The following is a 15,181-nucleotide window of genomic DNA, read 5'->3' on the forward strand; positions in this document are numbered from 1 at the left end:
GTGCTCCCGTTTCCTCCCACAATCCAAAAAATGCGCGGGTCAGGTGAATTGGCCATGCTAAATTGCCCGTAGTGTTAGGTTAAACGGGCAAATGTAGGGGTATGGGTGGGTTGCGCTTCGGCGGGTCGGTGTGGACTTGTTGGGCCGAAGGGCCTGTTTACACGCTGTAAGTAATCTAATCTAGTCACAATGAGGAAGTGCTGGTTTTGGACTGGGGTGGATAAAGTTCAAAATTACACATACCAGGTTACTGTCCAACAGGTGTAATTGAATATTGAAGTTTTCAGAATATATGGGAAACGACTAAAGTGTCATACGGGTGTTGCAACACATTGCACAAACCTATATTGCTGTTAGGGTTTTAATCACTTGGAACGGGAACTCTATTTTCGATTATTAAATATATAAATTCAAACATTTCTTTCACGATGCAGTCCCAAGATAAATTAGGGTTATTTTTAAAATCGCCATCTCAGCTCAGACAATATACTAAAATTGTTGCATTTAGAGTCTGTCTGAGTTCCAAACTTGACTCAGACCGGTTGTACTTTCAAATTAGAAATTTATAAAATTTGACATTGACTGACTGTCGACAGATAGTGCTTGTCTGAACAGAATGTACCCCTCTCCAAATGTAAACGTGCAAGTGCAATTTTACCTTGACTTATATATGCATGTGATTGAGTGTGAGTAAGAGAGAAACATTGAGTGTGGGGAGTGTGTGTGTTTATAAGTGAGAGAGTCTGCTCATTAGAAAGCGTTCTGACTATCCAGCTAACTGACGAAGGAGCAGCAGTACTTCCACATCAACCTGTTGGAATACAACCTGGTGTTGTCTGTTTATAACTTTTCCCCTGACATTCCGAAAGTAGTATTACTTCCCAGCACTTGGGAAGAGAATGGTTGAATATGACCTCGAACATATCTCATCCACTTCCCACACCTCCGCCCTGAAACCCCAAAACTCCAATGGCAACAAGGACAGAAACCCCTCGTCAGCACTTTCCACACGACCAACTTCTGTATAATCCACATTATCCACCGACATTTCCGTCACCTACGAACAGACCCAACACCAGGAATATATTTCCCTCCCCACCCTTATCCGCTTTCTGCAAAGAACGTTCTCGCCGTGACTACCTGGTCAGTTCCACAGCCCTCAACAAATTATCATACACTCCTATCATCTTCCCAACCACCGCAGGAATTGAAATTCCTGCGCTCACACCTCCTCCCTCACCTCCATCCAAGGCCGCAAAGGAGACTTCCGCATCCATCAGCACTTCACTTACACACCTACCAATTTCATTTGTTGCATCTGTTGCACTTGATGCAATCTTCTTTACATTGGTGAGAGTGGGCGCCCTTTCGCAGAGTGCTTTATGGAACATCTCCGGAACACCCTGTGGCAAAACATTTCAACTCCCCCTCCCAATCTGCTGACGACATGTAGCTCCTGGGACTCCTCCACCGCCACTCACTAACCTTATCTTCTGCTTCTGAGCTCTTCAACTGCAGGGCATAAGTGTGGATTTCACCAATTCCCTCATTTCTCGTCCCCCCACTTTACTCCATTTCTAAGCTGCCAGCTCAGCACCATCCTCATCACCTGTCCTACCTTCCAATCATCCTTTCCACCTATCCACTCCACCCTCATCTCCGATCTATCACTTTCAACTCCACCTCCACCCACATATGATACCCTTCCCTACGTTCGCCCCAGCACCACTGCCCTCCCATTTTCTCTCCACGACAGAGGCTCCCTGCTTCATTCCTGATGAAAGGCTGTGGCCCGAAACGTCTATTTTCCTGCTCCTCGGATGCTGCCTGACCTGCTTTGCTCTCTCAGCACCACTCTCATCTTGACTCTGATCTCCAGCATTCGCAGGCCTCACTTTTGCCTTAGAAAAAAGATCAGGTAAGCCTCAGATGATGTCGGTTCGGTACAAGTAACATTTGACATCAGAAGAAGATGTTATCTGGCAATGGTTTTTCGAAAACGTTCAGTGAATTGTCTGAAACAGAGAAAATAACGGCTGTTCGAAATATATTAAAATAATTTCCAGGATCAGCGCGGAGTAATCAGAACAGGAAGTGCTTTGGGAAGCCAGCAAAGATGAGATCAAATCCGTGCTGAAATAAAGATACAGACGGCAAGGGATTTGGCGAATGCAAATGTGTTCTAAACAGAGGGCAGCAGAGGTTAGAAAGCAGACTGCATGCTTGAGTTACTTCACGATAGCCAAATCAAATCGACTCTGGTGCATCTGAACATGAACCAAAACTAGGGTCATCTCGTGGTGGAGGAGGTTATTTTTTTTCGGTCAGGGATACTGGAATAGTTCTCCACCAGACAGATGAAAGATAGAGCAGGAGGAGAGGATGGAGATAGAGGGAAATGTTCGCTAATTCCTCAAGTGGACAACAGGATACTGTTCCCACTAATTTCACGAGATTTAAAAGAAAATGTACCGAGAGCATGATCGTCCTTTGGTGTCAATATAATAATCAAAATTGGCAAGCTTTTATCATTTCGTTACGTGCTTCGTTCCTGTAAACGGGCTGAACAAACCTAATAAACTGCCAAAAGATTCCCGACAGGCGATTAATAGTGCTGGTGATCACAAACTGTTTCATGCAACAACATCTGATATTGGATTTCCGTTCAGTTCATAGAATATAGAAGTTCAGCTTGGAAACAAGTTTCGCCTTTCCCCTGGAAGGCTGCTCGGGCGATGAAGAGCATCGTTACATTGTCGGAAAGATTCTGCGTGAAACCACGAGAGTTAGATTTGGAAATCTGTTGGTCCATAAACATGAAAATTTGAGCACCCATTCTTCTTCGACGTGAATTTCTCTACTTAGATTCCCTCCATTATTGATGGGAAATAACATCAAAGGTGTCAATAACGTTGAACAGTTAGGTTAGGAAATAAGGTGTGCAAATTCCTTTGACTTCATTTCTCTGATGCATGGTTTCTGAAACTGGGTTAAAAATTGTTTGAATGGAACCGTTGACATTATCCCAAATTTTAGCTGAGTTTTCTTGTCCGTCACTTAAGTAATGTCTTTTTGCTGTCTGGATTCATTGTGCTGTACAGCATGGATACATACTCTTATGTTCAACTCGTGCATGCCGAAGAAATATCTGAAATAAATCTATTTCCATTTGTCAACATTTACTCCATATCCCTCTGACCACTTCCTCTTCAATACACCAGCACCCTCTGTAGGAAACGTTGCCCCTTCGGTGCCTATTAATATTTCCCAACTCCCCTTAAATCTTAACTATCTGGTATTGGACTCCCCTAACACTAGAGAAAAGACCTTGGCTATTCATGCTGTCCATGCTTATCATACGTTTACAGACATTGGTCAAGTAACCCTGCTTGCTGAAAATAAATGCAACCTTAGGAGTTTCTACCAAAAGCCTAAACTCTTTCTCGCTGGCAAAGCCCATATAATTTTTTTTCTTTTAAAGTTTGCAAATATTTTCATTTTTTCTACAAGTGGCCTAACTAATGTTCTGTACATTACTGAAACGTGACCTGTTCCATTGATTGAACTGATCAGTGAAGGCAACCATACCAAAGGCCTTCTTCATAATCCTATCCAACTGCGACTACAACTTCAAGGAAATCTGATACTGCACTCCATCCTCTCTTTATTTGGCAATACGAGTCAGTACATTTACCTTTCTGTATAAGTCTTGCCCTGATTTGCCTGATTTGCCTTTCCAAAGTGCAGCATCTCACGTTTATCTAAATTATAATCCACCTGCCAAGACTCATGCACTGGCAGATTTGATCAAAATCCCGTTGTACTCTGAGGTAAACTTCCTCCCTGTCAGCTATAAATCCAGTTTTGGTGTCATCTGCAAGCTTAGTAATCATGCCTCGTATGTTCACATCCTAATTAGTTATACACGTGATGTAAAGCAGTGGGGCCGGCACTGATCCTTATGACATACCACTGTACCGAAAATCCGATTATTCAGATTTCCTTCCAACAATTGTCCACAACAGATGTTCGGCTCATTGGTCTGTATTACCCTGGATCCTTCTTAGATTTAATAACACATTCGGACAAAACATTTTCTGGTACATATTTTGCTGTGAAGAGTGATCTGGGTGTCCTTTTCCACGATAGATAGAAGGTGGGTCTGCAGGTTCAATAGGAGAAAGTGAGGACTGCAGATTCTGGAGATCAGAGTCGACAACGTCATACTATGAAAGCACAGCGTGTCAGGCAGCATCCTTGGAGAAGGAGAATCGACCATTCAGACATATGCTCTTGATCAAGTCATTCTTGACGAAGGGCTTATGCTCAAAGCGTCAATTCTCCTGCTTCTCGAATGCTCCATGCTCTGCTGTGCTTTTCCAGCACCACTGAATACTGACTCTAATCTCCAGCATCTGCAGTACCCACTTCTGCCTGGATTGGAATTATGTTCATTGGACAGTGAGGTGGGCTCCTTTACAAATATTTAAAACAGTGAAGCCATTGTTTACATAGTATGGAAACAGAGAATATGTTTTTAATGGTGCATAAAAAATGGACAAGATGGCACAGCCTCAAAATAAGGGATCTAGATTTTGGACCGTATTGAGAAGGAACTTCGTCACCCAGAGGATTGTTAAACTGTGGAAATGCATGCACAATGATGCGGTTGAGGCTTCCCCATTGAAAGTTCTTCTTTTTTTTAATTATAGGGTAGTTTTTTGAACTTCAAGGAATTAAGGGTTATGGTGAGAATGTGGTAACTGGTTCTGACACCCGATAAGAGCAGCCCTGATCTTGTTGAACTGCAGAATGGGTTCGAATGGCCAGATGGCCGACGCCGACTCCTATTTCTTCTGTTGTTATTTTCTTATGTTCTGAACTATTTCCTCTCCGTTTAAGCCAATAACACTCCAGCAGCCCAGTCTATATTTGCGAAGTTAAAATTCCCTAAAATAACAAACAACACAATTCACAGATAACTGAGAATTAACAACAGCTTGGAATGGGGGAACAACGACTTGGTACGGTGATGCAAAGACATGGAAAGTGAGAAACATAGACTGGAACGGCACAACAATAACGAGGGTTTTCTTTGGGATGAGTGACTCGTCAGTACAATTTGACCGATTGAGTCTAATGCATCGCATTGAAAGAGCCCTCCAATACATTCAACTTGTTTATTATCCAATTCTCGCTATTGTTGGTCTCCTTGGTAAGTCTTTCCAATTTGTATCCACCCTGGCATTACTGTGCAACCATTGCTGCATCGGATGATTCCGTGGTTTATTATTGACAAACTCTGAGCAAATATATTACCGTGCTTGACGTTCAATTGTTGCCTCTGGTCAGCCTGACGAATCTCTGATTCCCGCTGTCAGTAATTTAAATGTCGCTATCTCATTTCTCTTACTGAGTAAATACTGACACATTATTGTAATCGGCATGCATTTAAATCGGTTGTCAAAGTGAATCTACACTCTTTCCTTCTGGTCACAGATACCCATGCTTTCCCTTTGGCGCCATTGCACTATCCAGTCTTGGTCATTGATTTGAACGGTATTATCGAAGTCGTGTTTTGGAGATGCAGCAGTGCATATTGTTGATAGTGTGATTGATTTTTAAATTTGTCAGCTGGGTTTTTGTTGAGTGCACTACATTGGCATGATGATGTCAGGTCGTAGAATGATGTCAGAGCGGCACTGGTCCAAGCAGGTAGAGAGCATTCTATGAGTAAACAGAAGTGAGCAATTGCCCATTTCGAGCCTGCACGCAGTCGCTACCATCTCTGCATGAGGACAGTTCAGAAAAAGTGACTTTGTCCGTTTCCAACACTCCAATACTGGGTCGTTGATTGCTATGCAGTCTTCAGAATGCAGGATGGATTATTCACAATTACACATGGGTACTCAGGAATTCTAAGGGAAAGGACAACACTGGCAACATCAAACTACCCAAGAAAAATCATCATGATCAAAGTGCGGACATCATATCCGACTGACGTGACTTCGATTGACTTTAACAACATCACACCTATTTCCTGTGGAATTTACCAATTTCAGCAACATGCATTATAACAGACAGTCATAGAGTTATACATGACGAAAACCACTCGATTTACCTTATCCCACATTTTCATTTGTAATCAAATTATGTAAGGTCAACTACGAGCTGCAACAGAAAACCCTAATACTGTGATAAACATTTGGCAGAACAATATAACAGTATCCTATTTGTATGTCACATTAAGTAGCATGGAAATCTGATCTCTTTGATCCGAGCAGAACCAATAACTTCACTGTTTGTGTTCCTCAGCTAACGTAATAACCATCATAATTCTCTCCCGGAAAAAGTGTGGTGTCTCCCAATGCCTCACTCACTACCTGATGGCTATGGCAATGGCGGATTTACTCGTCGTCATTACTGATCTAATCCTGCGACGCATTCCATTCCTCTATAAGGTAGAGCACCATTTCTTAGAAAACGTTCCTGTTTGTAACATCCACGCTGTCCTGCTCCATGCCGCCACTGACTGTTCTGTCTGGTTCACAGTTACTTTCACCTTTGATCGATTCGTGAATATTTGTTGCCCAAAAGTGAAAAATGAATACTGCCGTGTGAAAACACCGTCAGTGGTTCTGGGAACTGTGACTGGAATGAGTTGTTTGAAGAACATTTCTTGGTATTTTATGTTTACAGGTCAGTATAGTCAGAGAGATGGACGCTGGTTCTGCTGGCTGCCACGACGTATCAGGTATTCTTCATTGTGGGGCGCAATTGAGTTATTTCATTATCTACTCACCCCAGGAGTTGCTTTTATTCTCATTCTGCTTCTCAATGGTTTAACGGTCAGGCATATTATCGTGGCCAGCAGATCCCGAAGGAGGCTCCATCACCAAAGAAACAGAAAGACCACCAGAGACACAGAGATGAACAATCGAAGGAATTCAATAATTTTGTTGTTCCTTCTGTAAATTAATATTATTCTGTTATGGTTAGTATAAATGGTGTTTTCCATAAATAGACGACTGTTTTTTCTGAGATATCTGTCCAAGAAGCTGCCAGTTTTTGTAATGGAACTGGGCTACATGCTCCAGCTGCTCAGTTGTTGTACAAACACTGCGATATATGTCTTGACACAAATTAAGTTCAGAGAACATTTCAAGAATATTGTCACTTATCCCTTTGCTGCAATATTAAAATGTATCAAATTTTGAAAACGATTAAAGAATTGCCCTATAAGAACTCACTCATGCAACCACATTCGCTGGTGACTTCCATCCAGGCATATTTGAACTTACGATTTGCCTCTTTATTTTGCTGCGGCTATTTCTGTTTCTGCACTCGTTTATCTGTACACTTGCTCAAGAGTGTGTACGCTCATGCATGTGTGCATTTGCGTGTATTAATCGAAGCATAAAAAAGATAAATAGGGAAACAGGTTTGCCTCCATATTGTCTATTCAACAGTGATCGTGACATGATGAAATATCATCAGTTTTTTTTAATGTGGGACACTTTGATTTGAGTTTTGTTCCTGCAATTTGCACAACACATACATAAACCCATGAAAGCAGGGTTCAGTCCTGTGACGGGGGGAATTAAAAACGAAATGAAAACTCATGTCGGTAAAGAAGCAGTAGTAGACGTTTAAGGAGGCTTTTAGGTCTCTGAAACGGCATACATTTCACCGAGAGATTCTCTAATGAAAAGGATGCATCATCCAGAACGCTTTTCCTTGAAGAGTGATTTCTCGCACTAAGGGACATAGGTTTAAGTTGAGGGGTGTTAGATATAGGATCGATGTCAGACGTACTTGACTCAGAGAGTAGTAGGAGAGTGAAATGCACTGCCTGCAACAGTAGTCGACTCGCCAAATGTAAGGGCATTTAAATGGTCATAGGACTGGCATATGGATGAGAATCGAATTGTGCCGGTGAGATGGGCTTTATATTGGTTTCACAGGTCGGCGCCACATCGAGAGCGAAAGGCCTGCACTGTGCTGTAATGTTCTATGTTCTACCTTCTATGACTAAACATGAAATTTAAGGATTGTATCAAAGCGAACAACGTTGTGACCAATATGGTAAAATGTATTGGCATGAATAAGTTTTAAAAATCAGCAATGAATGATCTTTTAAAAAATGGGAAAAAGGAGTGCAAAAGTAAATTATCCAGAAGTGTTTGCAAAGCACATGATTTCACCTTCCACGAGGGTAGAGAAAAGGAAGAAAGTACGCAGAAAGTATTCATTTATGAGTGGTGAACGTGCGGAATTAGCAATGAGAATGGAGAAATTAACATGGGCATTGAACACACATTTTTAATCTATGTTTAATTCTGAAGACATTCCAAAGTAAGCAAAATTAAAGAAATTCACACACCGAGTCAAAAACAATCATCATCACAGTGAAGAATGTGTATGCACACTACTGTTGTAAAGGACAGGTAATGCATGTCTGTAGGGAGGAACAGGAGATTGGTATGAAAAAAGTATGTATTTTGAAAACTTGTTGCAGGCACAATTGTCGAAATGGCCTCCGTCTGCGATACAGTGTCGACAAACTCTCGCATTGCATAACTTGCATGTTAACGAAATGAAAAGTGTCAGTAAAGATCACGGAATATTAAGTGTTAATTTTGCCAAATTCCCTTGATTTTTGACCAAAGTTCCAGAGAATCCGATTGTTAGTATCTTCTAAAACGTACAAGATACTGGGGTCAGTCAGGCAGAAGAGCAACAATCAGTGGTGTGCTCCTGCAGGACTAAGCCGGGAATATTTCCACTGCCTCGGGCAAGGCTGTGAGCAGGAAATGTCTCCAGTTGTAACTGCTGGAAGTACAGATTGTGGAACTGGAGCAATGTCTGAGGTCACTGTAGAACAACTGTGAAACTGGGCGAAATGCAGAAAGCAAGGCAGCGAGATGGCCACATCGCAGGTTAAGACTCCACAAGCAGAAAAGGTATTGTTAGTAGAGAAAGACGACTAAAAAGGCCATGCGAGACTCCCCCGTGGGCATTTTCTTGAGAAAAGATATACATCTTCAGATAGTGTTGAGAGAGATGTTCTCTTGGATTAAGCAGCGAAAACCAATTTCGTTGCACCCTTCTGTGTGTGTTGCTAAGGGAATGATCCAAAATAAGTTGAAAGGCAAAGTTCAACCAATTATGAGGAGGATGGATCGGCGCAAACGAGAATCAAGAATACGATGATGCCTCCCCGATGTTTGACTTATGAATGCCTCAGAACCGTTATAGCGCATCTTAAAAGTAGAAGGTGAAAAGCCAGAGGTCAGGTTACACATTGGGAAAAATGACAGGAGGAAATAACGAGATCAAAAATGCAGGAAGCAAACTGAATTTAGGACTGCAAAGGTAGGGATCTCAAGATTACTAAGAGTGCATTATGAATAAAGTAGAAAACACTGAGGTATATCTCTGAAAGTTGCCACCCAGGTAAATAGTGCGGTGAGGAAGGCATATGGCGTACTGGCTTTTATTGGTAGAGGAATTGAGTTCCGGAGTCCTGAGGTCATGATGCAGTTGTATAAGACTCTGGTGCGGCCGCATCTGGAATATTGTGTGCAGTTTTGGTCGCCATACTATAGGAAGGATGTGGAGGCACTGGAACGGGTGCAGAGGAGGTTTACCAGGATGTTGCCTGGTATGGAAGGAAGATCGTATGAGGAAAGACTGAGACACTTGGGGCTGTTTTCATTAGAGAAAAGAAGGTTTAGGGGTGACTTGATTGAGGTGTACAAGATGATTAGGGGGTTAGATAGGGTTGACAGTGTGAACCTTTTCCCGCGTATGGAGTCGGGTATTACAAGGGGGCATAGCTTTAAATTAAGGGGGGGGTAGATACAGGACTGAAGTTAGGGGTAGGTTCTTCACTCAGCGAGTCGTAAGTTCATGGAATGCCCTGCCAGTAGCAGTGGTGGACTCTCCCTCTTTATGGGCATTTAAGCGGGCATTGGATAGGTATATGGAGGATAGTGGGTTAGTATAGGTTAGGTGGGCTTGGATCGGCGCAACATCGAGGGCCAAAGGGCCTGTACTGCGCTGTATTCTTCTATGTTCTATGTTCTATGTTCTATCACCGGCCGAAAAGATGGTTTGTCCGTTATGGTTTCAGATTTATGAGGTATTGCTCCCGATTCAGAAACGGGTGTATGTGTAATGGGGAGCAAAGAGATGACTGACGAATTATACTCATGTTTCACTTCAGACGTCATATGCAAATACCCGTACTGGAAATGATGTAAAACTGGCGTTTAGTAAGAAAAATAAACTAGAGTTAGTGCGACTTAGAAGAGAACTTGGCCTGAAATAATTGATAGAAGAGAATGTTAATGAAATCGCTGAGCCACCGTGCTTCTACAGACAAATATCCAAGGACTGACAAACAACATCCCAGAGTATTTACACAAGTGAATTTGCAAATAGTGAATCTATTGCTGACATGGGCCAATTATGCCGACATAGGTAAAGGTTTTCCTTCATCCCAGCATTCACCTGTTCGCGCCTCAAACACACTCACCAACATCTCTTTGTCTTCTCCTTCCTCATCTCCAAACGAAACTGTGGTTCGAAACTGAATTAATATGGCTGGAAGTAAAAAAAAAAACAATGAACGTAATGTTGAGAGGAAGATTCGTGGAGTGAGTGCAGTGTGAATAAACATGTTGATTCAAAACACTTTTTTCTGCGCTCTGAGGTGAGAGGTGGCTGGAGTGCACTGGACCTGTGTTCCAGAAGTTTTAATCTTGTCCCAAAATGGGCAGCCAATGAGATTTTAAAATGCTTCAAGTTGATCGAAAAAATGATACTTGACCCTGAGAGTCTCCCGTTGAAAGTAAAGCTCACCGGTGAATCAGACCTGCTGAGAGGCATTTTGCCAACATCTGGAGTGATCTCGAAAATCCCACACCACTGAGTCAAAATCTAATTTGCAAAATTAAAAGGTATTGTGAGGGAGATGAGAATCAGGTATAACAGCTGACGAAACTAAAAATAAAACATCGACATTTGACAATCCTTTTCTGGATACCTCAAAAGTCTAACACTGCAACCCACTCCCAGTTCGTTGGTGGACCAAAATAGAGATTTACCAGTCAAACATGTATCCACATGTTGTTTGGATTGTCATTCAGTTATCCTGGTACCCCAGAAATGCTCATTTTTTTCATTATTGGATTTCTTGCATTATAGCCAGATGAGGGGAAGAGGAGAAATGACACTTCTGTGTCCCCTAATGTGAATGCCGATTTATGTCCTGTCCTTAGCCTCATGAATAATTTCAAGTATCCTCTACAGTGCCACGTCAAATAAAAATATGATACACGAACATGATCTCAACTCAGTCTAGTCAAATAGATCTGCTTTACGGTGGGAAGTGATTGTCAGAGGTTTGGACGGAATTCCAACGTTCCTGCAGCTCAATGGTGGTAAGTTTCAAATCAAGCAGAGGTGGGGAAAAGCTGGAGATTTCGACAAATCAGAGATCACGAAGGGTCGTGGGAGAATGGCGTTTTGCTTGAAAAGAATCCAAAGACTGGGAGGGAGGCAAATCATGGAGTGAGTCCAGAAAAAAGTAAGAGTGTTTTAAAATTAAGACTTTGCTAACTCAGGAGTCGATGAAGGTCAATCAGGGCTCTTGTCTCTGCGAGGCTATGGGACTACTGCTGCATTAATACATGAGAGAAAATATTCCAATGAGATCAGAATTTTAGTAGACCACATGTGAGATTCCAACCTTGGGGAATGGCAATTTGCATACAACGCGAAACACAGTGCTTGAGCACAAAAGAAATGTTGTGCCCTAGAATCTGGCACAAGACAACTTTTTGGATGGTACGTTTTTGTTAGACAAGGCTTGTTACCTTAGGATATAATTTTCTAAGCCACGAACTATTCTTCTGTACAATCAACGGCTATCATTTTCGATTCCTCCCTGATATCCAGGAAAGCATTAAGGTCATTTGCAAAATTGCTCGCCAGTTGTACAGAGCGATGGAGATACCATCAAGTTTTCAATGCGTAGCTGCAGGAACGAAAGGAACTGGCACAGTGAGAAGCACACCTGCCTCGGTCTGAAGGTGGAAACTCTGAGCAAAAAACTCTGGAGAGTACATCCCATCGTTTGGAGCTCAAGGAGGCAACATATATTTTGTCTCTGAACTGCTTTCATTGTGTGGGTAATTGTTTAGGTAAATAAATGTTGGCCTGTATTTCAGATGCAATGGTGCATGAGTGTAGGGTTGTTTTGCTGGAACAATACAGGCACGAGTTCAATCACAGCTGGAATACTGAGACCAGTATTAGTTTCAATCCAGTCTTGAAAGAAATAAGTATACTGGCATCGGAGGCAGTCCAGAGAATTTCTACTGGGCTAATCCGGGGAATGATTGGACGATATTATGAGCATATATTGAGATGATTGTGCCATTTGGTTTTGGAATAGAGAAAACTGAGAGATGTCACTGTTGAATCACTCAAGAGAGTGTTTACTAGTGGAGATGAAGAAGCTTTGTTTCTCCTTGTGGGATAGTGTGGAACCAGGTGGCATAATTTAAGAATACGAACCATCGAGTTTAGACAGATGATGAAGAATTTAATCTCTCTGAATTTGGGAATAAATTTGGAATGATCAGCTGCAGATAACTATTGAGGTTTCATCATGAACTGTCTTCAAAGCTGTGAAATACAGATCATTACTCCAAAAAGGGAATCATGTGGTATTGAGATAAATTAGAGAAGTGATTTGAGGTTTATCAGACAATCCGTTGAAGGACGTAACAGGCTCGAAAGACTGAGCCATCTGAATGTATGGCTTCTAATTTGAGTGACGGAGACGAATGTTAAAATTCTGTCTTTGTTTGAATTGTGGTCAGAAAGCAAGAGGGAAATGGATGAAATTTTGTGATCGCTGCGCTCTGCATGGTTAATTGCTGAACAATAGGTAGTTGATATTTAGAACGATCTCCAGGAGTTGCGGACGGAACAAGATTCAATCGCAATTGTGAGGATGCCTCCAGGATAAGCCACTAACGTCCCATCCTCTCTGCGGAGTCAGCAAGGTCTTTTCACAGAAGCTAAATAAGGCGTCCTTATAACATTATTGTTAAATGTTGGCAGGAGCGGCAGAGAGTCTCTGAGCTCGGTCGCATTTGGACGAAGGAAAAGCTTCTACACATTAGATTGCAACAATCAAATGCAATCAGATCAAAACTCTGTTCCTGTTCCCCAGTCCTTTGCCAATCGCTTTGGCATCGTGCCTGCACAGATGAATACTTTCTGAAATTGTTGAGTGTTTCTGTTTCTCCCACTTCCATGGAGAGTGAGCTTCATATTCCACGAGCACCTCAATGAAAACAGTGGTCCTCACGGCCACAATAATCCTGCTGCCCATTACCTAAAATCACCAATCCTGCCACTGATCCCACCAGGAAGGGGAAAGTCTTCTTCCTATCTCCCCCTCATTATTGTGTACATGCCAATCTTGTGCTCTCTCAAACTCCTCTTATTTCACGATAACGAATCCAGTCTGTTCGGTCTCTCATCATAACTGAAATTCGCCAGGCGAGGTAACATAATCGTAAATCTCCTCTCTGCCCCATTTCAAGTGTGACCATTTGTGTGCATTCCGGATTTGTAAGTAAAACTGTAAGTGTGTGACTTAACCAAATCAATGTTATACAGTTCGCTTCACAATCTGCACATTCGTAAAGTGTATGCCTCGGCTACTAAAAGCAAGTATCACACAGGCATTCATAACCACTAACGCTCCCTGACCAGCCATATTCAGAAACCACAAGACATGTGCATAAAAGTTATATCTTGCCTTTTTTGATCCCGGGGTCCTCAAATTCATCATGCTTTTACTTGCCATTTTTGTCTTGCCGGGGGTCATCACATCACACTTTCGTGAATTGCTATTCATTATCCGAGTGATTTCAGCTCCGGAGAATGTGAATGACCCTTTCAGACTTGTGTTGACATGTTGGAATCTTGCTGGAGAGACGCGTGCTGCTGAGTGAATTGGTCGCGATGTGCAGAACATGAATACTGGCCCCCTGGCCTTTGACAAACAAATTGCCTACTGCATTCTTGACCTAACGTTGTATGATTGTAATAGAGCAGTGTTCATCCAAAAAAAGTCATAACTGTAGATGAGGGTAGGGCAGTTGACGTGGTATACATGGACTTCAATAAAACCTGTGATAAGGTTTCACATGGTAGGCTGTTGGAGAAAATGTAGAGGAATGAAATTGAGGGTGATTTTGCAGTTTGGATTACAAACTGCCTTTCTGTAAAAAGGCAGCGAGTGATGGTTGATGGCAAATACTTTGCCTGGTGTCCAGTTGCTACTGGTGTGCCACAAGGATAAGTTTTGTGACCACTGCTGTTTGTTATATTTTTTTAATGACTTAGACGCAGGTATAGGTGGATGGATTAGTAAAATTGCAGATAATACAAAAGGCGGTCGACTAGTGGACAGTTTGGAAGAATGTTACAGGTTGCAGCAGGAGTTGGATAAACTGCACAATCGGGCAGAGGGGTGGCAAATGGATGTCAATGCAGCTAAATGTGAAGTGATGCACTTTGGAAAGAATAACAGGAAGACAGAGTACTGGGTCAATGGAAAGATTCGTGTTAATGTGGATGTGCAGAGGGATCTTGGAGTCTATGTAAATAGATTCCTGAAAGTTGCCAAATCGGTTGACAGTGCTTCTAAGAAGGCACAAGGTGTGTTAGGTTTACTTGGTAGAGGGATTGAGTTCTGAAGCCGGAATATCATGCTGCAATTCAACGAAACGCTGGTGCGGCCACACTTGGAATATTGTGTACAGTTCTTGTCACCACATTTCGGGGTGCATGTGGACGCATTTGAAAAGGTGCAGAGGGCCTTTACCAGGATGTTGTCTTTTCTGGAGGGAAGGTCTTATGAGGAAAGGCTGAGATACTTTGGTCTGTTCTCATTGGAAAGAATAAGGCTAAGAGGGGTTTGATAGAGACATACAAGATGACCAGAGGATTATATAGGGTAGACAGTGAAAGTCTTCCTCATAGCATGATGACATCAGCTTGTAGAAGGTCAGCATAACTACAGATTGAGGGGTAAGAAAGATGTCAGAGGCAGGTTCTTTACTCAGAGAGCATTAAGGGCGGGGAATGCCCA

At 42.2% G+C, this 15,181-nt stretch overlaps 1 pseudogene; it reads left to right on the top strand.

The window, feature by feature from the left end:
• Window positions 1-7,217, top strand: part of LOC148134916 (uncharacterized) — a 29,775-nt pseudogene extending 22,558 nt beyond the window's left edge.
• The last annotated feature ends 7,964 nt before the right edge of the window (window positions 7,218-15,181 follow it).

This window comes from Chiloscyllium plagiosum, unplaced genomic scaffold (genome assembly GCF_037043375.1).
Source record: "Chiloscyllium plagiosum isolate Xiang-an unplaced genomic scaffold, Cpla_swu_hap1 HiC_scaffold_52, whole genome shotgun sequence".
NCBI classification, from domain to species: Eukaryota; Metazoa; Chordata; class Chondrichthyes; order Orectolobiformes; family Hemiscylliidae; genus Chiloscyllium; species Chiloscyllium plagiosum.